Here is a 26511-nt window from a genome sequence, read left to right as displayed (position 1 = left end):
CTAGGTATATAGGACCCTTTGAAATTCTTGAAAGGGTGTGGGAAGTAGACTACAAGTTTGCATTACCACCTAGTTTATCAGCAATCATCCGGTGTTTCATGTATCCATGCTTCGGAAATATCATGGTGATCCGTCCCATGTGTTAGATTTCAGCTCAGTTCAATTGGACAAAGATTTGACTTATTAGGAGCAGCCGGTAGCTATTCTAGATCGGCAAGTTCGCCAGTTGAGATCAAAGAGTTACCCCTCAGTTCAAGTGCAGTGGAGAGGTCAGCCTGTTGAGGCAACTACTTTGGAGTCTGAGTCCGATATGCGGAGTAGATATCCCCACCTTTTCACCAGCCCAGATACTTTTCTATGTCCGTTCGAGGACGAACGGTTGTTTTAGAGGTGGAGAATGTGTTGGCCCAAAAGGTCATATTATGTTTTAGAACTCGATTTTGCGCTCTTAAGCCTTAAAAATCTCATTTTTACCCTCCTAGATTTGTGTGCGCAGTCCAGGCGTGTTATCGGAAAGCTTTTATGTTGAAAATAGATGAAAATAAGAATTTTTGACTTAAGAGTTAATTTTTGTTGTCTTCGGTCAACATTTTTGGTAAACAGGCCCGGATCCATGTTTTGACGATCCCGGTGGGTCCGTATCGAATTATGGGACCTGGGCGTATGCCCGAAATCGAATTCGGAGGTCCCTAGCTCGAGTTATAAAATTTTGATGAAAATTAAATGTCTGAAAATTTAATTATCTTTAAGAATTGGTTGATGTTTGGCCTTGTTGATACCGGGTTCGTATTTTGGTTCCGGAGCCCGGTATAGGTCCAATATAATATTTATGACTTATATGTGAAATTTGGTGAGAAACGGAGTTGGTTTGACATGATTCGGACGTCCAGTTGAGAAAATAGAAATTTTAGAGTGTTCTTGAGAATTTCATTTGATTTGGTGCTAAATTCATAGTTCGAGGTGTTATTTTGGCGATTGGATTGCGCGAGCAAGTTCTTATGATGTTTTTAGACTTGTGTGCATGTTTGGTTTGGAGCCCCGAGGGCTCGGGTGAGTTTTGGATAGGCCACGGGATGCTTTGGACTTGGGAAAATCTGATTTTCTGCAGATTCTGGTGTTCTGGCATATCCTTCTTCGCGTTCGCGAAGGTACTCACGCGAACGCGAAGAGTAAACTGGTGAGGCTGAAATTTCTTCTTCGCGAACGCAAAGGCCTGATCACGAACACGAAGTGATGGGGGGTTTACCCTTCACGAACGCGACCCGCTCATCACGAACGCAAAGCACATGGGGACCTGGGGAGGGTTGGTCGTTCCTTCATCGCGAATGCGAGCCATGTCTCGCGAACGCGAAGGCCAGGGGGGAGTAACCATCGCGAACGCGAGAAAGGTATCGTGAACGAGAAGGCTTGGCAGCCGATACTCTTCGCGAACGTGACAGTGGCCTCGCGAACGCGATGCACACTGTCTCCTAGTGCATAAAACAGAATCAAGAACGGGAATAAGCCATTTTTCCAACTTTCATAAAAACAAATGGGCTAGAGGCGATTTTCAAAAGTTAATTTCTTCCCCAAAGTATTGGTAAGTGAATCTAAACTATTTTCTTTAAATTACCCATTACATTTCATGAGTTTTCAACCTAAAATCTAGAGTTTCATGGTAGAATTAGGGGTTTGGGTAGAAACTAGGGATTTTGGAAATTTGGGGATTTAGACCTCAATTTGAGGTCGGATTCCAAAACTAATTATATATCCGGGCTCGGGGGTGAATGTGTAAATAGACTTTGGTCCGAACATCGGATTTTGACCAAGCGGGCCCGGGGGTCAATTTTTGACTTTTTGGAGAAAAATATGAGAAATTATTTGTGCAATATAATTGATTCCTTTAGAAATATTTGATATTATTGAGTCATTTTTGAATAGATACGAGTGGTTTGGAGGTGAATTCTAGAGGAAAAACTTTGATTGATAATTAAGTGGCATTCGGAGCAAGGTAAGTGTTGTGTCTAACCCTGACTTGAGGGGATTAGGAACCTCAGATTATTTGCTATGTAAAATTCATGTGAACGGCGTATATGTGAGGTGATGAGTACTTATGCGCCACCAAATTCACCTGTTTTCCCTGTTTTCTCCCATTTTTCTTATATTGTCTCTTTCCTAGGCCTAATTACTACTTCTTCATACTAGTGTTGTTAAATTGATCGTTCTTATCATGTTTACGGATTTTCTAGTGATAATCGAGTATTTACTTCAAAATTGAGATTGATATTGTGGAACTAAATATTGAAGTAAGGCTTGTACTTGTTATTCTATCTCCCTGTTATTATTTATGCATTGTATTATGGTAAGGGAGAGTGTTAATGCACGAAGGGTGATGCCATGCCATATTGTGAGTGTTAATGCACGAAGGGTGATGTCGTGTCATATTGTGAGTGTTAATGCACGAAGGGTGATGCCGTGCCATGATATGAGAGTTAATGCACGAAGTGTGATGCCATGCCATTTCTATTGTTTTTATGGTGAGATTGAGTGTTAATGCACGAAGGGTGATGCCGTGCCATATTATGAGTGTTAATGCACGAAGGGTGATGTCGTGCCATATTATGAGTGTTAATGTACGGAGGGTGATGTCGTGTCATCTTGTGAGTATTAATGCACGAAGGGTGATGTCGTGCCATGATATGAGAGTTAATACTCGAAGGGTGATGTCATGTCATTTCTATTGTTTTTATAGTGAGATTGAGAGTAAAAGCACGAAGGGTGATGTCGTGCATTTTTCCTTTACTGTATTCGTTGTTTCTGTCGATTCATAGTATATTGGTTATTTCAGTTATCATTCTGTTGTCGTTCTTTATCTCGTATTTCCCCCAACATGTTTCCCCCTCCCGACATGTCCTGTTTAGCTCTTCATTACTGTTATTTGTATATACACTATTAAATTGTACAAGTCAATTTGTAGGTGCTTTGCCTCAGCCTCGTCACTACTTCGTCGAGGTTAGGCTCGGCACTTACCAGTACATGGGGTCGGTTGTACTGATACTGCACTCTGCACTTTCTGTGCATATTTTGGTACCGGCTCGGGTTGATCGAGATTTTTCTATTGGACAGCTATCCGGAGACTCAAGGTAGATCTGTCAGCATTCACAAGCCCGTCTAACTTTTCTGTTATACTGTTTCTTTCATTCAGACAGTTGTATTTCTTTTCGACTATTACTTGTAGTGAATTCTAGAATGCTCGTGAATTGTGACTCAAGATCCGGGTGGTAGTAATTAATGCAGTTTCATTATATTATTCCGCACTCACCATGATTCATCTTAGCTAATTGATGTTATTTACTGAATGGAATAAGGATGGGTTTAAATGATTCTCTAATGTTGGCTTTCCTAGCAAGTGAAATGTTAGGCACCATCGCGGTCCCGACGATGGGAATTCCGGGTCGTGACACTTCTTATATTATCTCTTTCCCTGTCTTAGTTTTTATATGCTCTAAATGTGTTTACATGCCAAATTGCTATTTGTAGTCATTGTTTTCTCCTGTTCAGAATATTAGTTCTTTTCATGATTTAATAATCTCACACTATTTGCTCAAGTTGGTTTATCTGTACCTTGTAGTTGTATATTCTGGATTGGTCTCGCTGTGTAGTATTACTTATTCGGATTATCATATTGTACAAGGTTTCCTATTTGTTTTGGTTGGTGTTTAAGTATTGTGAAGGGTTTCCGTGATTTGAATTGTGAATTTACTGTGTATACTGAGCACTTGATGTTGATATGGTGGATCGGGTTGCACGTCGCAACATGTGGAATAAGGGTGATATATTGAGGTGGAATAAGGATGAATCGATAATGTACGGTAGGATCGGGTTGCACACCACAACAGATGTAATAAGGGTGGATTGTTTGATGGCATAAAGGTGAACTATGATTGTGTTATTATGATATGGTGGGATCGGGTTGCACGCCGCAATACTTTTATTTATATTCACTGTTGTTTATGCTATTATGAGGAAATAAGGGAGGAATATGAGATGTACGGTGGGATCGGGTTGTGCGCCGCAACAACCTATATGTTTTTATTTCTTGAGCTGTGTTGGTTTCCTTTTGGTATTTGTATCTGAATTATTAAAGGTTGGTGATTCTGGACGACACTGGTTTATTCTTGAGGTTGTGGTTATTATTTTCAGTTAGCTATTTATTTCTGCTCAGTATGCCCATTTTCTGTCATTATTATATATTGCGTTCAAGTTGTAGTGTAGGTGACTCGCCTTAGCCTCGTCACTACTTCGTTGAGGTTAGGCTCGGCACTTACAAATACATGGGATCAGTAGTACTGATACTATACTCTACACACTGTGCAGATTTTGGAGACGGTCCCAGCGGCGGCTACTAGAGAGCTCGAATTGGATAGCCTGCGGAGACTTGAGGTACAGTTGCTCAGTGCCCGCAACTCCTAAAGTCCCCGTCTTTATTTTTATTTAGCTGTGTATTTTCATTCAGACAGCTTCGTATTTATTTCAGACCCTTGTATATAATACTCTAGAAGCTCGTGCACTTGTGATACCGGGTTCAGGGATTTGTAGCAGATGTTTTTTTTATGGTTTTAGCTTTCGTATTTATATTTGGATTATTGCAGTTAAATCAGTTCTTCTTTATTAATTAAATTTAAATTATTAAAAAGGATAAATTGTTCTAACGTTGGCTTGCCTATGAAGTGAAATGTTAGGCACCATCACAGTCCCGATGGTGGGAATTTCGGGTCGTGACAGTTGGTATCAGAGCACTAGGTTACATAGGTCTCACGAGTCACGAGTAAACTTAGTAGAGTCTGAAGGATCGGTACAGAGATTTTTGTACTTATCTTCCGGAGGCTATGGAGTTAGGAACAATTTCACTTCTATTCTTCTTTGTCGTGCGACTTTATTCTATCATTGCTGATTGGACCCTTCTGTTCTGTTCTCTCGCAGATGGCGAGAATGCGTACCGTCGCTTCAACTGAGCAGCAGCCAGAGCCCCCAGTGGTAGCTCCTACGAAGGGCAGAGGTCGAGGCCGAGGTCATGCCAGAGGCCGAGGCAGGGTCGTACCGTTGTTATTTTAAATAACAACCAAGTGAAATATAACCCACATTAAAAACTTTTAAAACATTTACATCAATCCAAGATTTTGGATAAAATCATACAAAATCATTCTGTTTGCTTTAAGTCATTGAAATAACTTTCAGCTCCTTAGGCCTAAACATATGAAAATCATCCTTACCTTTCAGTGGGATTACTATACCATCACCGACATAAGAAGGTCAACTAGGTTATGTACCTAGCGGCAAGTATCATATACCCTACTTACTCAGGTCGTCTCATCGTAGTGTCGTATGAATCTACTCATCCATGCTAATAAGAGCACAAAATAGTACCCTCTCGAGGGAGAGCACTCTGTTGTAGTCTATAGCACAAAGTGGCCATCTACGCCTACATCGACACGTGTAGTTTCATGACAACGAACACGATATATCCGAAGCCAATCTCGGTGAACACAAGTAACTCCCAAAATAGTTGATACTTCAAAAATAGATTCATAGCATAGTAGCCCTAGAGGATCTATTTTTATCAAATCATAGCATTTATAGAAAATCTAAATCATTTGACCAAAATTTAAATAAATAACCTTTTACATGCTGAAGCCTTTAGCAATTTAACATCGATCTTTAAAAAAATACCACAAGTGTTATTTTGCTCATCAATTTCCAAAAGAAATACTTTCCATGAAAACTTATCTTTAGCACTCAAATATGTATGCTCTTGTCAATACGTAAGTTTTGATAAAAATTTATAACATTTACCTTAAGTGTCATTTTGCCAACAAGATTATAAAATTTTATAAAATAGCATAACACTACATATGCAACATAATATTTTAATACATGGATAGATCCATACTTGTTTGTCCCCACAAGCACGAAAGCACATTTGCGAACAACTTAAATATTAACTCTAAACAAGCTTTTAGAGAAAGTCCATCAATAAGAGTAAGTTTTAATCAACTTACCTCGCTTTCGCTTTATTAACATTCACAAGCCTTCAATCCTCCTCCATCATTCCAATGTTGATTAAAATGCTCAACATCACCGACAAGTCTATATCTACAATTATATATCCTAATTACATCACAATATGACCTAATATATTGATCAATATTCATATATGGCTCATAAGTTGGCTACAAGCCTCCAACAACTCAAATCGCCAAATAGATTTACATGCTAGACCATTCAACTTCATTCTTATGTTTTAATACCCATTCGAAGTCATTAATCATACTGCATCAATTGTCCAATACCACCAAGTTACTATTCATCATCTTCCATAATCAACACTTGCAAAATATATAATTCGGGTGATTACTTAGTTGATCACTTCCATCTTTTTCTAACAAATAATTCCATAGGTTCATTATATTCATAAATTTCATCGCCAAGATTACCATTCATCTTCTCTCTTATTTTCTCAAAAGTACTATTCATGCCATGAACTAGAGTTTTATAATCCAATCTTTCAACCATTAAAAGTTATAACAAGTGCTTCAAATACTTCTAACTACTCATAATAAATGAGTTTGAAGCATTGGAATTGCCTCTAGTAGATCAATCTTGAAAAATCAAAACTTTGGTGATTTTTGTGTTCTTGGAGATTTGATGATGAAATCTAGTATTTGGATATAAGAATGATGTTAGAACTCATGTATATTGAGTAAGAATCAACCCAAAATATCATCAACAACTTACCTTAGTTTATTGGACTTGATTTGAGCTCAAAATCATTTCTTCACCTCAAGAACCCTAACCCCCAATACACAAAATACTCTCTTCCCCTGATTTTGTATTTATAGGCCCAGATTTCTGGTTTTCGGACGCGACCTCGGATGCTTTGCATCCCTAGTTCACTTCTCTTCGAAGCTCAGATGCGAACCCGGATGCTACGGCAATACTTCACAGCCAGCCTTTCTTTCGGGCGCGGCCTCGGATGCTTCGCTTCCCCAGTTCACTCCTCTGCCAGCCTTTGGTAATTTGGTCATAATTTCTTGTGGAATATCCCAATGAAGAACGGTTTGAAGCGGTAAAAACTAGACTCAAAGATCTTTCATTTTATAGGTTTTCCATCACATAAATCCTATATATATATATATATATATATATATATATATATATATATATATATATATATATATGCTCGTCCAAATTTAGGTCTTGTTTGTACTCATTTGGAACTTTAGTCTATCGTGTAATTTCTAACTTGATTTGTCCCAAGGGCTCTCCTTATGCCCTATATCACTTCAAATACACCTCGTACACTTATTATCGTATCCAATTAATATCCATCATATTAATAGTCCTCGTCTACACACAAAATAATGTAATTAGCGCACATCAATTTCTTAATAGCGCTTAAGTATTTCAAAATTTTCGGGGGTGCTACATTCTCCCCCACTATAGAAAATTCGTCCTTGAATGTTTTACAAGTAACTTCTAAGCATAGAGTTACCATCCCTTTATCTCCAACCACCATGCATATACACCTATTGACTTTATGGGTCTTATACTTTCTTTCCAAAATCTCAACTTACTTATGGCCCTCAAAATTTGGCTATCTTTATAAATTCATAAAAATTTCGGTAGAGTTTCCCTTATAACTAGGACTATCCAAAATTTTAACCTGTCCAGAACAAGCCCCCACACGGGCGCCAATAATAATATAGCTCAACAACTAGCAATATAGAACATGATAAACTATTTAGGCCCCACACGACCTTACATATACCATAAGTGCATCAAATATATACTTTTGTACTTACATACCTGCATACTGCTCAATATTAATAATCGCGACTTGACATTGTACCCATATCACTACTAAACATATGTATAGTCTTTCATCTTGAATACGTCAACTTGTACATGAAAAGTATCTTCAAGTAAACCAAAATCTCTCTATGATTGGTACTTTTACAAATTTCACCCTTTTTGTTTTTTGAATAATATAGAATGGCACATTTCCATGCTGCCTAAATTCTCAGCTTTCTCGAAGCTATGGCACATGCTTGGTGAGAGTGAGGTTATATTGCCCACTTGGTACCTGTAAACTTATCCATTCCGACTCATAGTCTCAAAATTTTCTTATAACCAATACTTTCAAATTAGTTTGTTGTCATTTATGAATCCTGTTTCCAAGAAAGGTTTTCCCGCTTAAGACTTTTAATATTCTCTAATCATCAGAACTATTTTGGAATGTTCTTTTATTCCTTCCAAAGATTAATAAGATATTTGTCTCAGACTTATCCATCATATGATAATTTCATACCCCCACCTCCGCTCATACCTTTAGAGCTCATGTTAGATTCATAACTTGATAACTATTGCTACCAACAAATTTGCTCTAAAAATAACTCAACTCACTTCGTTCGATTTCATGACACTAGTTTGCCACCTACTCACGGACATCCGTGTTCCAGTTTTATTTCTAAACTTTTACTAGTTCCTTGACACCATTGAGTATCTTGTGATATGTTTCTACCAAAAACATGGGATTGCATTTATTTCCATAGACATGCTACTGTAGCCCTTAAGCTTTCAACAGTCGAGAGTCATCGTTATCATGATGGTACTTGCACCCTTTTAATATTAGTCCTCTTCTTTGAACCCATGCCCTTTACTGGCATACTTTATTTTTGTATAGAAGAGTTTCTTCTCATTCAATAATACGCATTACATTACCCTTTTCTATTTCATCTTGTTCTAAGTGTGCACATATTAAAATACCCTCTTATTCTACTTAATCCCACGTACAATTTAAAGTACTTCCTTGCTCTCCGCCAATACTTGAATTTAATTCAAATCGCATATGTCCCCAAAGTTGTAGGAATACATTCGAGTTGCCCATAAAATCTTTGACTATCAGACATAACTTTTAACATTCCTGATGCAGAACATCGTAAATATTACTTGTAATGAGTCTTTGATTCTCTACAAATACTTTAGGGTAATTTTACTCTTTCCATCATGAAGTTACCGAAGGTTTTCTCTTCATCTTGGCTCTAGTAAATAAAATATCTTATTTCTTAAACCATTACCTTTAAGGTGAATCTTTTCTGTTCTGATGCTCCCCCACTTAAGAGTAAACCCAATTGAAACTCTTACTTGCCACTCGAAGTCATTATTAAACTTCTATCTCACATAAAAATTTTCACAATATATACCATCTTCACAATGCTAAATGTAAGAATTACACATTCTATCTTTATGCCACCATCATGTTCTCAAGTAAGAATTACACATTTTATCTCTATGTCATCCTCATGTTCTCAAACTGCATATATATATGAGATTCCGTAGTATATCTCTGAAATTATATTTCTTGCTATTAAGTCCTTTCATAAAACTTTATTTTGATGGTATCCCACCGAGTAGGCTAATACTTATGATAAAGATGTCATGCCTGTAGGGTCTTATTACCTCAAGTCTTCATCATAATGCGAACTCTTTTGGCCAAAGCTAGTACCACATATTTACATCAACATGTTTCATATGATTAATATATACTTGCATATTTTCCCATTCTTCATGGTATCGTTGACCTCGTTCATACACATTCATGTAGGAATTTATGACACATTATCATGTAGTCTTAGAATTCTTGTAACTTTTCAATCTCCAAATCCGTACCATATCTGTTTTCAATCTTTGTTTTGAGCCTTACATCGTACACCTTATATGTATAACTTTCCAACAACTTTAACTTAGCCCATGAGACATTTCAATATTTATTCTTCTTGAATCATAAGTTTTCGTTCACTGACAAGTTAAATGCTCTTTCAATATCGGACACACATAGAGTTGCTTTGAGATCATTCTTGGAAATTCTCAAATTTTCATCCTTTTAACAGAATAAAAGAAGACATACCTCGATTAGAAAAACTCAAATTATCATTCCACGTCATTTTTCCCCTTCTCTAACAACATATATTGCTTCTTATAACCTCCAAAATTATGCATTTGGTGCATCTCATGCCTTAATATTTTTATGCTTACCCATTTAAGTTCATATACTTTATCCTCACATACCTTGGTATGCATAATTAGAGATTGACTTTTATTTGTATCACATTCATCATCTGGAGGAACTCAAGGTTATCATGCCCATCTTTTACATATGGCATGCTTCATCTATCCTCAACTCGTACTTACATGTGGTAATTTATTTCTTGTGTGCCACTTCTATTACATATGACACCGTCATGACGATAACCTATCATGATTAGGGGAAACCCAACGTCAAGTACAAATAAGGGTCATCTCTCTCGTCTTGTAACATTCTTTTTTCAGATGATCAAGAAGTCCCTTTTTTGGGAAGGTGTCTTTGGAAATCAACTATTTCAAAATTGTTTGGGGTGCTACACCTACGGAGGTAAATTGGGGTTGTGACAAGTTGGTTTCAGAGCTCTAGGTTCATAGCTGTTATGAGTCATAAGCAGGTTTAGTAGAGTCTTGCAGATCGGTACGGAGACGTCTGTACTTATCTTCGAGAGGCTACAGAACTATTAGGAAAATTTCACTTCCTTGATTCCTTATCGTGCGAATTGGTTTATTACAAAAATAAACCTTTGACTTTCTTTTCTCTCACAGATGGTGAGGACATCCACCGCAGGATCCGACGATCATACACCTGTGCCCCTTGCTAGAGCCGTGAGAGGCCAGGGCTGGGGCCGGAGCAGAGGCCGAGGACGAGCACGTGTTGTAGCCAGAGCACCTGCCTGAGCTGCGACAGAGGAGCCAACAGTTGCTCCAGTCGGGGGTCAAACACCCGAGGCACCTATTACTGCCCTAGCACTTCAGGAGACCCTCGCACAGTTCCTGAGCATGTTCATCACCTTAGCTCAGGCAGGGTAGATCCCACTTGCACTAGCCACATCTCAGGCTGGGGGAGGAGCACAGACTCCTGCAGCTCATACCCCAAACCATCGGGTTTAGGTTGATCAGGTCCTAGAGGTTATATCGGTACAACCTGTTGCTCCAGTTCAGCCCATGGTTAGGGAAGCGGCATCTGAGGAGGAGCAACTTAGTCTCGAGAGGTTCAAGAAGTACCACCCTCCTACTTTCAGTGGCTTGGCTTTAGAGGATGCGTATGGGTTTCTTGAGGAGTGTCACCGCATTCTTCGTACTATGGGCATTGTGGAGATGAGTGTGGTTGCCGTTACTACATTCCAACTGAAGGGAGCGTCATATCAGTGGTGGCGGGCATACGAGATGGGTAGCCCATCCGGGGCAGCTTCACTTACATGGGACCGGTTTTCATAGTTTTTCTTGAGAGAGTTTGTTCCTCAAACCCTTCGGGATTCTTGGCACGCAGAGTTTGAGCGGTTACGCCAGGGTACTATGTCAATGTCGGAGTATGCCGTCCGTTTTAGAGATTTGTCCAAGCATGCACCAGCCTTGGTTGCCACAGTCAGGGAGCGAGTTTGTCGATTCTACGAGGGGCTCAACCAGAGTATTAGATACAACATGGATAGGAAGCTGGAGTCAGACACTCCGTATAAGTAGGTGGTTGAGATTACACAGAGATTGAAGGGTATGCAAGACCGGGATAGAGATGATAGGGAGGCACAAGAGGATTTAGTGGTGGTCATGATGTAGCTTTAGCCCGGCATGGTAGGGGCTATGTGAGTCGTCCAGTCCACTCAGCACTTCCAGCTTCTAGTGGTGCTCCGGCTGTTCAGAGATCTCAGGTTGCACACTTTGCTCAGCCACATTCTAGTGCACCTCCTACACAAGGTGTCTTCAGCAGTCAGTTTAGTCAACCAGGCTAGAGCCAGTTGCAGCCACCATGCCCACCGAGAGCTTGTTTTGAGTGCGAATATATTTGCCACATGGTTAGAGACTACCCCAAACTCAGTAGGGGTGCACCTTCCCTGAGTACCCCCAGGCTCTACGGATCCAGTCAGGTCCGCAGACTTCTCAGGATATGGTTGCTGACCTAGTTGCCACTCCACCCGTACAGCCATCTAGGGGCAGGGGACGGGAGGGTAGAGGTCGTCGTAGAGGGGGAGGCCTGGCCAGATTCTATGCTCTTCCAAGTAGGACAGAGGCAGTTGCTTCAGACTCAGTCATTTTAGGTATGGTTCCGGTTTGACATAGAGATACATCAGTCTTATTTGATATGGGATCCACTTATTCATATGTGTCATCTTACTTTGCTCCGTATTTTGATGTGTCTCGTGATTCCTTGAGTTCTCCTATTTATGTGTCTACACCTGTGGGAGATTCCAAATGTATTTTGAGCAGATCTTCCAGGCATGCCGCCTGACAAGGATATAGATTGTGGTATTAACTTGTTGCTAGGCACTCAGTCCATTTCTATTCCACCATATTGTATGGCCTCAGCGGAGCTGAAGGAGTTAAAGGAACAGTTACAAGAGTTGCTTGATAAGGGGCTCATTCGGCCCAGTGTGTCGTTGTGGGGTGCTCCGGTCTTGTTTGTGAAAAAGAATGATGGTTCTATGCACATGTGTATTGATTATCATCAGTAGAACAAGGTTACAGTGAAGAACATGTATCCATTGTCGCGCGTTGATGACCTATTTGATCGGCTACATGGTACCAAAGTATTCTCCAAGATTGATTTTCGGTCAGGATATCATCAATTGAAGATTCGGGATTCGGATATTCCGAAGACTGCCTTTAGGAGTCGGTATGGTCACTACGAGTTCCTCGTGATGTCATTTGGGCTGGCCAATGCCCCAACAGTATTTATACACACTAGGGTTAGGTCACAACCCTAGTGAAAATCTAGCTACTCATGCTTGAAATCGAAGAAAAAGAAGAAGAAATAATAATAAAACTCATATTGCAAGATTAAAATGATAAAATCTATGTTAAAATAGCTCAAAATATGAAAAACTACTAAAAGAGGTAAAGAGAAACGGTTACTATAGCTGCGGATGTCAAAAGTTGACCTAAAATTATGAAACTTATCTATTTATAATGGGCTGGAAATTTCGGACAAAATGCCCTTCGGGAGGTTCTGCGGCCGCACAATTGCATGTGCGGTCCGCAGATTTCTTCAACTTGTAGGAACTGGAGGTCTGCGGCCGCATAATTCTGATCTGCGGCCGTGAGGCCTTCTTTCTGTTGTCCGCAGAATTGTAACTGTGGTCGCATCTTGCTCTTCTGCGGTCCGCAAAATTACATCTGCGGCTGCGTAGCACTTCTTCTGCTGCCGCACAATTCCTGTGCACACCGCACTTCTGGGAGACTTGGAATGCACATTCTCTGAACATTTGTACCTAGCCATCTTCTGCGGCCGCACAATTCATGTGTGGAACGCACTTTGCACAAAGATGCGCTGCCTTTTCCTTCATCGTCTGCGGCCGCAAATGATATTCTACGGTCCGCATTTCTGAGCTTCTATGTCTTTTATGGCCTTGATTATAGATTACTCCTTTTTGAGTTGGATTTCATCTCGGGAGTCCATCTTCCATTATTCTTGCAATTTAGCACGTTTTATCAGTTTTCGAAAACACAATTAAATGCTTTTCGACTGAAACAAAAGCTAAAAAGCGCTAATAAGTAGTCAAAATCCCCACTTATGAACTCCCCCAAACTTAAGTTTTTGCTTGTTCTCAAGCAAATAAATTAGTTCCTACCTCCACAAGTTAAGGGCCATTCCAGCTAATCAAAGGTGAGTTATTCACACATCAATTGGGACGAACAATTACCCACACCACTTATGAATTATCAACAAGGCAACAAGTTAAACTTTTATGCACAAATAGGTCTATTGTGACACTTGAGCATCAAGAGTTGACTTTACTCATCAAGGAAGCTCGCTCTTTCATGTAGGTCATTGTGGATCCCAAACTCCTCCTCCTAAACTCTCCATTTTCCTATCTTGCTTAAGAATTTTAGCACTCAATCCAAAGAGTTTCGAAAGGTTCACTCATCTTTTTCAAAATAATGTCGCAAGAACGACTTTAAGTACCATAGGCTTGCCCCTTATGTAGATCACCACTACTGTAAGCTCACTCGGCTTGAAATAACTTAGGGCTTTTCGGAATGCAATGAAGGATTTTGGACTAAGGTTAGATATGCTATAATAGAGCGGGTTCATCTTTCCTTAAGCACTCCATTTTCTATTCTCGGCTCATGCTTTGCCAATTCTTTGAGGCATTTTTCTTTTCCTTGGGCGAAACTAGAGAGACATAACATCACTCTTTCTTGATTATGACATTCATTTTCTCCCCCTTTGATTTCTCCATGCTTTGCAATATTACTTTCTTTGAATCCCTTCAACTTTTCCACTTATTCACTTTTTTTTTGTACTTTTCTTTTTTCTCTTTCCTTTTCATCATTTCTTTTCTCTTTTTGTGCCTTGATACCATTTCCAAGTTCCTCGTCTCTCCCCAAAACTTATGTTTTTAAACCAATTGTTTCACAAAAGTGTTAAGGAAAGCTTGGGTGCCAAGAGAGGGTCACAAGAAAACGGGTAAAGGCTTGTGACATGGTTATCAAATGAGAAAGGTTTGAGGCTCAAATGGGTTGACTAGGTATAACAATATTGGTAGGCAATGGAAAACATCAAGTGAGTCAAGGAAAGCCTACAATCACTTCTCAAGCCAAGCAAAACTTAAGATTTTGCCTTGAAACACATTCGGGGCAAGTTCTAGGCCATTCGCATGGGTTCTTGGACTTGTAACTAAAACATCTCACTTATCACGCTGATGGATTGTTAAAGAGGATAGAGTCAAGGGCCCACAACGACCATATTCAAGATTGAAAATCACTATGGTTCGACTAAACCACTCGATGATTGCCTAAGTTAACGCAAGAGTCACAAAGTTACTAACTAGAGCTATTATTTTTTTTAAAAACCTTGTTTTTAACCATAAGCGCGTAGTTAAGTGTGTTGGTACCAAGTGAATCATGTTTGACTCTTCGAGCATGACTCAATTAGGTCTTTTTATTCATTACTACTACTATTATTACCTAAATACCAAAAACGGACTCAATCCCTTAAAAAGGTTGCCACGCCATCCATAGTTGGGAAGAGTCACCATGTTCACACAAAAATTACCTTTGGAAAGAACCGTGGCATTAAGAAAATCAAAAGCTTATTATCTACTAAAACATAAAAAGAAGTTATTAAAGCAAAAAGAAGCTACTAATTCAAAAAGAAGCTACTTAGTTAAACACTAACTAATAAGAAAACAAACATAAAAGAAGCTACAAAATAAAAACTATTGAAAGCGTAACGATTATACATAATGAGAAAGTAGATAGAATATATACATAATGAGAAAGAAGAAGAAAATAGTATTAAGTTAATTACAGGCCAAATATCTCAGAATCATCAAAATATATTGAATAAACTCCATACCCCGAATAAAAATAAGCATTGTCCCCAATGCTGAACAAAATAAGAGTAAAGAAAGGTTCAGAGTGAAGAAACCTCCCTATGGATCTATGGCCATCTTGGTATCCCCAGCAGTGGAACCGACCTCGACCTCATCCAATTGGATCTCATCATCCTCAACTCTGGGAGTAGCTGGGTTGGTGAACATCTGACGTACTACCTCAGCAATGTCAGCAGCAATGTCTGGCTCCTAGACTGGACAGCTGGTGGTGTAGGTGCTGTAGAATCTGGGCCTGGGTGGTGCGGGTCAATTAGCATAACAAATGGAATGTCTCCGGCTGCTGCAAGCTTGGTAACCTATCTTCGGAGCTTGTCCACTGACTTCTTAGAGGCCTGGGACTTCCGCATCTTCTTCATTTCCTTTCCCAGCTCTTTTATTACTGACCCATGCTACACCAGAGTGGCCATAATTGTGTTCTGATTCTCCAAGAGCTTCCTCAAGGTTTCTTCAACTGTGGGGGGAATGCGGGGTGTCGAAATGGATGATTGTGCTGCAACATGACCAGATATGTCAGACAGCTTTGCAGTAGCTGTCTGCATCCAGTTGTTGAGGCTCGCTAGTGTCTGGGAGACTCGCACCGTAGAAAGTGGAGTAGTAGGCATAGGCACCGGCTTCAAAGCCAAGATGGAAGGCACTGAGGCTGAAGGTAGGGGAATGGATGATGCACTGGCTAAAGGCTCTGCTGAATTGGAGAGCATGTCAGCAATCTCTGCAGCTACAACTGATGGATCATCAGATTGGCCTATGGTGGTAGTCGGTTGACCCTTTCTCTTAGGGTTATGTGCGTCCATCAGAGAATACCATGAGAAGGGCTTCTTAGCCCGAACCTTCGTATCAAAATCTCTCGACTCCAACCGTGCATCCGTAAGGTACTCAATAATGGTGTTGGGATACGGGTAGGAGGTATCAGCTTGCCTGGCGACCACAGACATGTTGGCCGATATCACGGAATCCATATTGATCGGGTACTCGGCCATGATGGAGGAGACTAGAATTGCTCGTGGGATAGGAAGGTTTGTTTCATTCTGGCACAGGTCTAGTCTGCTACAGACAAAGGTCTTCCATCCTTTGCCTCAAAGTTTAGGGTGTTCCGCTGAATAGGAACCCCTGATGTGATGCATGGTGGTGGTGGCCTCGGAGCTGCAAGAATTTCAGCTAGTCATGGGCGAGCTGCATATCCCAATGCCAGCTTCTCCAAGTACTGTGCAGGCTCAACATCATCAAACCCCAAGTAGGTGTTCAATGTGTTTTGGTCAAACCGCACCTTCATATTACTCACTTTGGTCCCTTTTGTCCCTTTCTTTATGTGCCCCACATTGGCATAGAACTCCCGGACAAGATACTCCTTTGCGTCCACTACGCTCTGGGTGAATTAACTCCAACCCTTCCGGCTCTCGAAACTACCTCAAGACTGTCGGATTGTACTTTTCAAGGTCTTTCAGTTGGAACTTTCGCTCAAGAGTGAGCGATCTCACTGGCCACCACACATGGAAACTTGTGAAGGCAGCCAGACTGATGAACCGGTCCTCCCAGACCTCTTTCTTCTTCGACCGCTCAAGGCCGGCAACTATAGTATCTCCCCCTCAGGGACAGGTGTAAAGGAGGGCTCAGAAGCCTGAGTGGAACTCTTCGAACCCTTGGAGGTGCTATGTGTTGTGGAAAGCTCGTCCTGGAGTTGATACCTCCCCGGTCGCTTTAATTGGACAGTTGATTGCTCTTGAACTGATTTGCCATCCGATGCTTCCCTAAATGGGGCATAAGAACTGGATTCGGAGGGCTCCACATTTCTTCCTCGACTGGCTGTAGCCTTCTTTGTGATTATCTTTTGGAGGGCGAGGGGTAAAGTACTTTTTCCTCGGACCCTGGAAGGTTCACCCCTCCCCTTTGAAGTATCACCTCTGCCTCGTGATCTAAACATTGTCTGATCCAGTTAGCACAAAAATAACGCCTATCTACAAAAGAAGAAAAGAAAAGAAAAAAAATATGGGTTGCCTCCCAAGAAGCGCCTAATTTAACGTCGCGGCACGACGCAGAATACCATCATTTGAAATGAATAACTGCCACCACATAGCCATCATCAACCTTTCCCAAATAATGCTTCACCCGGTGACCATTGGCTCGGAATACCTCATCATTTTTGTTCTTCAAGTCCAAAGCACCAAAAGGTGTCACGCCCACAATTTCAAAGGGACCACTCCACTTAGATTTCAGCTTTATGGGAAAGATCTTCAACCGTGAGTTGAACAACAAAATAAGATTGCCCACCTTGAACTCCTTGTTCCGAATGTATTTGTAATGAAGGTACTTCATCTTCTCTTTGTACAAGGATGAACTTGCATATGCATGGTTTCAGAACTCATCCAATTCATTCAAATGTGCAACCCGGAAGTTAGCGCCTGCATCCCAATTAAGATTCAACGTCTTGAAAGCCCACATGGCTTTGTCCTCAAGTTCTACCGGAAGGGAACTAGGACCATGGTAAGGATAAGGAGGTGGATTGCTCGGTTGTTGATACATCGGGGGCCTTTGAAAACCCGACCCCCGATTTTTTTGATTGTTATTCCACTCGCCTTGATTGTTGCCTCCACAATTGCCTTGGTTATTGTTGTTATACCAATTCCCTTGATTATTTCCTCCACTCCAATTGCCTTGATTGTTGTTGTTATTCCTATTGCTTTGATTGTTTTCACCACTCCAATTACCTTGATTTTTTTGAGGTCTCCATTGTTGTTGGCTTGGGCCTTGGAAGTTGTTTCTTTGCCCTTGAAAGTTGTTCACATATTAGACCTCTTCTTCTTGGTCATTGTAGGAATCCTCTTGCTCAAATCCACTATGTTCTTGAACAAACTTTTCCACTCTTTGTTGCACTTGCGGACCCTTTGTTCTCCGTTTGTTCACCATCATGTTTACTCCCCTCATTGCATTGACTTGCCTCGGGTTTTGCACTTGTTGAAGTTGAGCCTTTGCCAATTGGTTCATGGTGGTGGTCAATTCGGCTATGTCTTGCCCATGGTCATGCAATTCTTTGTGAAGGTGAATCACATTGGGATCCCCTTGTGGAACATTAGCCCGGGATTGCCACACCGATGAAGTATCCACCATCTCATCCAAAATATCACATGTCACGACCCAAAATCCCACCACAGGCGTCGTGATGGCATTTAGTCTCTAAGACTAGGTAAGCCGATTATAATAATAATTCAAGCCATATTTTTTTATATAAACCAACATAGGAAATAATTACAAATATAACAACCTCCCAAGACTGGTAATACTGAGTCGCGGACTCTAACTGAATACATGGAATGATCTCAAGGATCGAATACTTAATATTGTTTGATTAATAATTAACAGTACAATAAAATAAAAAGACTCCAAGGGACTGCGACGACCAAGCAGCTCTGCCTTGAATCCTTGCGCTCACACTCTAATCCCTGTCCAAATCCAATATCTCAAATACCTGGCTCTGCACAAAAATGTGTAGAAGTGTAGTATGAGTACACCACAGTCGGTACCCAGTAAGTATCAAGACTAACCTCAGTGGAGTAGTAACGAGGTACAGTCAAGACACTCACTAGTCTAATAACCCATGCAATATAGTATACAAAAATAATAGAAAATAAATAGCAGTGATAGCAACATCAATCTACTAATGATTTAAACAGCAAAGTAATAGGGATGCCATTAATATTGCTCAACAAATAATGAGTACAAGTACAATCAAATAATCAAGTCCTTCAAATATAAATCTTTCACCTATGCTTTTCAAATAATAATCTTCAGGATATAATACTTTTCAATAAATATACTTCGGATATACTCCCTTCAAACAAATATCTTTCAAATATAATTCTTTCAAATAAATCTCTTTCAAATATAATCCCTTCAATAAATATCTTTCGAATATAATTCTTTCAAGTAAAAGTCACAATTTGACACCTCATTTAACTTTCCTGGGGTGAGAAATATATTCAATATATCGCATCAAATGGTCAATAATAATAAAAGAAATAAAGTGGGAGGCACACAGTAAGCAACAACTACTACCAGTCACATAGAAAACGTAGGTGCACAATAACATCTCAAGATAAAGGCATGAATGTATACAAAACAAAATGATATCATAATATAATGTATGTCTCTCGTCCTCGCCTGCACGGAAACACCCTTCGTGCCATGAATATATGATAATATTCTCAAATGGCACGGCTTCGTTCTTTACACTCTACCTCACATGATAATATAAATGAAATGGCACGGCATCACCCTTCGTGCTTTTACACTCTCAATGGTACGGCATCACCCTTCGTGCTTTACACTCTTCCTTACCAAGCACATGTATATCATTAACAAGCAAGGTAAGAAGCACAAATCACATCAAGGAGAGTCTTCGTGCTTTTACACTCTCAATGGCATGGCATCACCCTTCGTGCTTCACACTCTTCCTTACCAAGCACATGTATATCATTAACAAGCAAGGTAGGAAGCATAAATAACATCAAGAAGAGTGTTTAAACCACAACACAATACAACAATTCAGATCAAAATTTGCCACTGACCACAACCAAATTCCAAATACGAGGCAGAATCAACAACATTTCTCAATAAATAACCCAAGGCTCCACACAAAGTATATAAAACCTCAAAATAATCAACAGAGGTAAAAAAATACTCAGTATAGGGCAACGCCTTCATTAATCCAAATTCTTGATAATTATATTAACTCCTCAATTTAAACTTATTTAATAAATATTTGCAGATAAGGATTCCATCATGAATTTAATTCCAAAAAAATTATCAAATCAACAAACACACAGAATTCACATAAAATCCAAGTGACAATAACACCAAATTATTATATAAAATACAAACTCGACAAATAAAGAATGAGGCGTGATAATTCAAGGATTTACCAAATGCCAACAATTATCCAATTTAATACATAAAGACGCCTAAAACTTTAAACCAATAAATTTTGCACATATAAGCCCGAGTATGTAATCGTCACCTTGCGTACACAGCTTCCAATCACATAATTTTCACATAAAACTCAATGCCTAAGGAGTAATTTCCCCACTCAAGGTTAGGTAAGATATTTACCTTTTTGAAGTTATGCTGATATTCCAAAATAGCCTTCTTGCTTGAATTGACCTCCGGACAGCTCAAATCTATCCAAATTAATTGTATAACTTCAGTAAAATTCATCGAAAATAATTCCGGATAACAAACTGTCGACTTAAAATATCACATTAAAAAGTCACCCAAAAGTCAATGCGGGACCCGCCTCTCAGAACCCGACATAATATTTATGAAATCCGAATACCCATTCAGATACGAGTTCAACCATACCAATTTTACCGAATTCCGATAACAACTCGACCTCCAAATTTTAAATTTTCGTTCTTGAAAGGTGTTGCAAAAATCTTAATTTCTTCCATTTAAATCCAAAATAAATCATAAATATAACCATAGAATCATGAAGTATAATCACTTTCGGATATAGAACACTTACCCCAATCCATATGGTGAAAATCGCTTCAATCCGAGCTCCATAGCTCCAAATATGTTAAAAATGGCCGAAACCTCGAAATATAGCTATTGCCCATGTACTTACTCTTCGAGATTGCGGAAAATGCTTCGCGATCGCGAAACACAACTTTTCTCTGCCCAAAATTTGCCTTTTGCGAACGCGGAAAATGCTCCGCGATCGCGAAGAACAAGTGCTCAGTTCTTCTAGACAACCTCTAGTATAATGGCCATAACTCTTTGTACAAAACTCCAAATTATAAATGGTTTAACTTTCTGTAAACTAGACACCAAGAAATACAACTTTCATGTTTTTCTCATCTCCTAGTTCCTTATAGATTGCTAGATATAAGCTGCCAAAGTTAGCCCTGTGCAACACAAATTTCTTCTTAGCGATTTCCAAACTCTTCCCAGATAGCCTGTAGTATATCAACCATAACTTTTTGTACACAACTCCAAATGCCAAATGGTTTGATTTTCTGAAACTTAGACACAAAGGGCTACAAATTTCATTTTTGGATCAGTGCAGCAGGATTTTCCTCTATGCGATCGCGATTCACAATGTCCAAACACCAAAATTGCTCTTTGCTATCGCGACCATTTGTCCGCGATCGCAATGCATACCTCTGTGGCCAAAAGCCATCAACTAAAAATGGTCTAGAAATGGTTCGAAACCAACAAGTCTCAAAACATATTACGGACTTAGTCGAAACCTCAAATCACATCAAACAACGCTAAAACCACGAATCATACCCCAAATAATTTAACGGACCTATGAAAATTTTCATAAATGACATAACGGACCTATGAAAATTTTCAGAACTGGATTCCGACCCCGATATCAAAAAGTCAACTCCCCGGTCAAACTTCCAACTTAAACTTTCTATTTTCGCCATTTCAAGCCTAATTTAACTACGGGCTTCCAAATAATTTTTCGGACACACTCCTAAGTTCAAAATCACCATACTAAGATATTGGAATAATCAAAACTCTATTCCTGGGTCGTTTACTCAAAAGTCCAACTCTGGTCAACTCTTTTCATTTAAACTTCAAAAATAAGAATTGTTCTTTCAATTTAATCCCGAATCATCCGAAAACCAAACTCGACCACACCCGCAGGTCATAATACATATTAAGAAGCTGCTCAAGATCTTAAGTCAGTGAACGGGGCATTAGTTCTTAAAACTACAAGTCGGGTCGTTACAAATACGTAGTCATAAAATTCCCATCAGCAAGTTGATTCACTACACATTTGTTGGTTGTATTGATCCCCCGATAGAAAGTTTGTTGAATCATGTTCTCCATCATATCGTTGTTGGGACACTCTTTCACCATTGTTCTATACCTCTCCCATATCTCGTGTAGTGGTTCATTGGGCACTTGCTTGAATGCTAGAATTTCATCCTGAAGAATAGCCATGTACCCGGGAGAGAAGAACTTAGAAATAAATTTCTGCACTAATTCATCCCAATTATGAATGGAATGATTTGACAAATGTTCCAACCAATCTAAAGCTTTCCCCCGCAGAGAGAAGGGAAAAAGCCTTAGCCTCAAGGTATCCTCGGAGACATTAGTTTGTTTACTCACCCAACAAGTATCTATGAACCCCTTCAAGTGTTTGTTTGCATTTTGATCCGGTGCACCGGTGAAGAACCCTCGTTGCTCGAGCAAAGTGAGCATCACGTTGGTTATTTGATAGTTGCCCGGCCTAATATGGGGAGGGACTATAGCACTTGCATACCCTTCATTCGGCAACACCCGGTATGGAGTTGCTCTTGGTGGAGGTGGGGGTGGAGCGGGTACATTGTCTTGAGGCGCTCTGCCTCTTCTATTTGCCTGAGGTTCAAGAGGGACCTCATCCATTTGATCATCCTCAACGTCCACTTTTCCCAAAGCTATGTTTCCAAGATCATTGTTTGCCATGCTTTCACCTATGATTTCTCAACACGTTAGTAACAAGGAAGGAAAAGAAGATATTTCAAAAACACACCTACATATATAGTTAACACCATTTTTTAACTCCCCGGCAACGGCGCCAAAAATTGATCTCGTCCAATTTCACACCTCAATTCAAGGTTATGAAACGATCGAATGCAATAATAGTACCCAACGAGAGTCGGGGTCGATTTTTACAAGGATCTATATATGGGAGTTAGGAGTATATATTGTAGTATGTGAATTTGACTATCTCAATTTACACTTCCACAAATTGGAGTTATTTTTAAGTCTAATTTTAAAACTAAGAGTGCATGTTGAGAAGAAAAACTATGAAATTGTTTTTGTTGTTTTTCAAGTTTTGTAAAAAGCCTAGGGCTATGACCATCGCATAGGTGTTTGCCTAATGGGATATAAACCTTAATGCTTATTTTATTGATCGGGGTGTATTATAGCTATCAACACTCAATTACCCACTCAATACCTCTCGGTCATAGAGTGATTTTTCCCAATTTAGATTTCTCAAGTCCAAATGGGTATTGCACAAAACGGTTGATAAAAGCTCAAGTCGGGTTATTACTATCTCTAGGTTGAACCCTTTAATTGGGATTATCAGTCTCTCGATTGACCCAATTTCTTGTTAGCCAAGATTTCCTAGACTAAGTCTCTATTTCTCAAGTAGAGACCAAGTCATATAGGCATGAACTAATGTTTGCAACCATTAATTCCACAAATGAAAGCATGAACAAGGCTAAATAATAAATACCCAACCATAAACAAGCATTAAATTAAACACCCATAAGGTATACATACTAGGGTTGGGTCACAACCCTAGTGAAAATCTAGCTACTCATGCTTGAAATTGAAGAAAAAGAAGAAGATATGATAATTAAACTCATATTGCAAAATTAAAAATGATAAAAGCTATGTTAAAATAGCTCAAAATATGAAACATTACTAAAAGAAGTAAAGAGAAACGGCTACTGCAGCTGCTGATGTCAAAAGTAGACCTAACATTGTGGAACTCGTCTATTTATACAAGGGTGGATATTTTGGATAAAAATGCTCTTCGGGATGTTTTGCAGCCGCACAATTCCATGTACGGTCCGCAGATTTCTTCAACTTGAAGGAACTGGAGGTCTGCGGCCGCATAATTCTGATTTGCGGCCGCGAGGCCTTCATTCTGCGGTCCGCAAAACTGTAACTTCGATCGCATCTTGCTCTTCTGCGGTCTACATAATTATATTTGCGGCTGCGGTCTGCATAATTACATCAGTGGTAGCGTAGCACTTCTTCTGTGGCCTCACAGTTCCTGTGCGGACCGCACTTCTTGTAGACTTGGAATGCATATTCTCTGAACTTTTGTTCCAAGCCATCTTTTGCGGAAAGAGCTAGTTCGCATTTGCGATCCATTTGGTCGCAGTTACGAAGGTACAATGTTCGCAATTGCAAACTATTCATCGCAATTGCGATGATAGCAGAGACGGGAAGGTCTTCGCATTTGAGAGTGATTCTTCATATTTGCAGGGTTCGCAATTGCCAACCTCAGGTCATAAATGCAATATCTACGACTGGACTAATAGCTGAGGGACGGGATTTTTGAGTTCATTCTCTCATTTTTGAACCCTAGACTCGGTAGGAGGCGATTTGGAGATGGGATTTTCACCTACAAACCTTGAGTAAGTGATCCTAATATATTTTTAATCATATTCCATCAACTTATCTTAGATTTTAACATCAAATCATGTGAATCAAAGTAGAAATTTATGAAACTTTGTCAAGTTTTTGAAACATAAGAAATTGAGTTTTGAGAGTCGATTTGGACTCGGATTTTGAAACTAATCACATATATGAACTCGCGGGTTCATAGGTAGACGGAATCTACCATTGCACCCAGGATTCGACCGGGCAAGCCCCGGGTTGACTTTAGTTAACTTTTTGGGAAAAGTGTAAAAATCTTAACTTTATCTATTATAGTTGAATTATCTAGTATTGTTTGATGTTATTGAGTTGATTGTGGTTAGATCTGAACCATGTAAAGGCGGATTGTAAGGGAAAAGTTGTGTCTGAGTTTTGAATTGGGCTAATTGAGGTAAGTGTCGTGCCTAACTTCATATGGGAGAACTACCCCTTAGGATTGGTATTGTTTGATTCAATTGTGCTAAGTAAAATCTGTGTACGCAAGGTGATGAGTGGGTACACGGGTTGTACGTAGTACTTGACCGGCTTAGGCTATTTAGACTACTTCCATGCTTTTACTGAAATGCCTTATTATGTTCTAAACCCTCATAGTCAAATTATCCTTAATTGTGTTAGAATATCCTTAAATTCCTTAGTTGACTTGTTTAGTATTGGTTCTACATCTTACGTGCTAAATTTCTCTCATACTTCAATTGAACTTGTTGTCTCCTTTATTGTTACATGCTTATTCTTCATTGTTAATTATCATTATTGAAGTAATTGTTAATGTTATATCTTTCATTATTGATTTCCTTTATTTGAGATTTAATGTTAAATATTATCTCTTTTACTGTGAAGTTGGTTTTATCTAATATTGTGGTTATACATTATATTCTCTCATTGTCGAGTTATTTGGTGTTAAAGTTGTGGAAACATTGATATTGTTGTTGTTGGCAAGTTGTGATATATGGGCACATGTGGTGCGAATTGTTATTATGATATGATATCTACGTGCATGTGGCGGTATAAGGCTTGGGTTGATGTGCATGCGGCGGTATAAGGTGGGAATTATGTGCGTGTTTCTTGTAGGGGAACTATGTGAAGCCACGTGGTGTCGTAAGGTAGGCTAAAGCGTGTGTAGCTATTTCGGAAAAAATGGTTTTCAAAACCTATTTTCAAATGCAAGGCTCACACGGTGACATAAGGAAAGAGTATGATTGAAATTGAGAAAAGTGAATACGAGGCGGTACCTCGGTTGTGATTCTTAATTATACGAGGTGGTACCTCGGTTTTGATTTCATTATACAGGAGGCGGTACCTCGATGTGATTCTTGCTGTTTATTTCACATTGCAAAGTGTTTTGGTGGAAAATATATCATTCCTTAATGTTCTATCAGTTGTTGCCCGTACAGGATCTTTGTAGTCCTTTAGTTGCTTCTTTTATGCTATTTCTATTGTTGATTTTTCGGTAATAGATCATGCTATCATCTTGTTCCGTATTAGTTGCTTTTTACTATCTATTTTATATCTATATTTAACTTTATAGTGTCTATTTCATATCCTAGTAGGTGTGTTGACCTGGCCTCGTCACTACTGTACTGAGGTTAGGCTTGATACTTACTGGATACCGTTATGGTATACTTATACTATGCTTCTGCACATCTTTTTGTGTAGATCCAGGTACGTCTACTCATGCCGGTAGATAAAGATTCCTGCTAGTTGTTTTATCGGAGACCTCAAGGTATGCCTGCTCAGCGTCCGCATGCCTCGGAGTCACCTTCCTTTATCCTCATTTACTGTTGTATTTACTTTCAGACACTATTATAGTATTTACTCTTGTTACACTCTGTAGAGCTTATGACTCGGTTTCACCGGTTTGGGGTGTGTAGTGTGAGATTCGATTTCCGAAAGGTTTTAT

Source organism: Nicotiana tabacum, chromosome 14 (assembly GCF_000715075.1).
Source record: "Nicotiana tabacum cultivar K326 chromosome 14, ASM71507v2, whole genome shotgun sequence".
Lineage (NCBI taxonomy): Eukaryota > Viridiplantae > Streptophyta > Magnoliopsida > Solanales > Solanaceae > Nicotiana > Nicotiana tabacum.
This window is presented reverse-complemented; position numbering follows the sequence as displayed.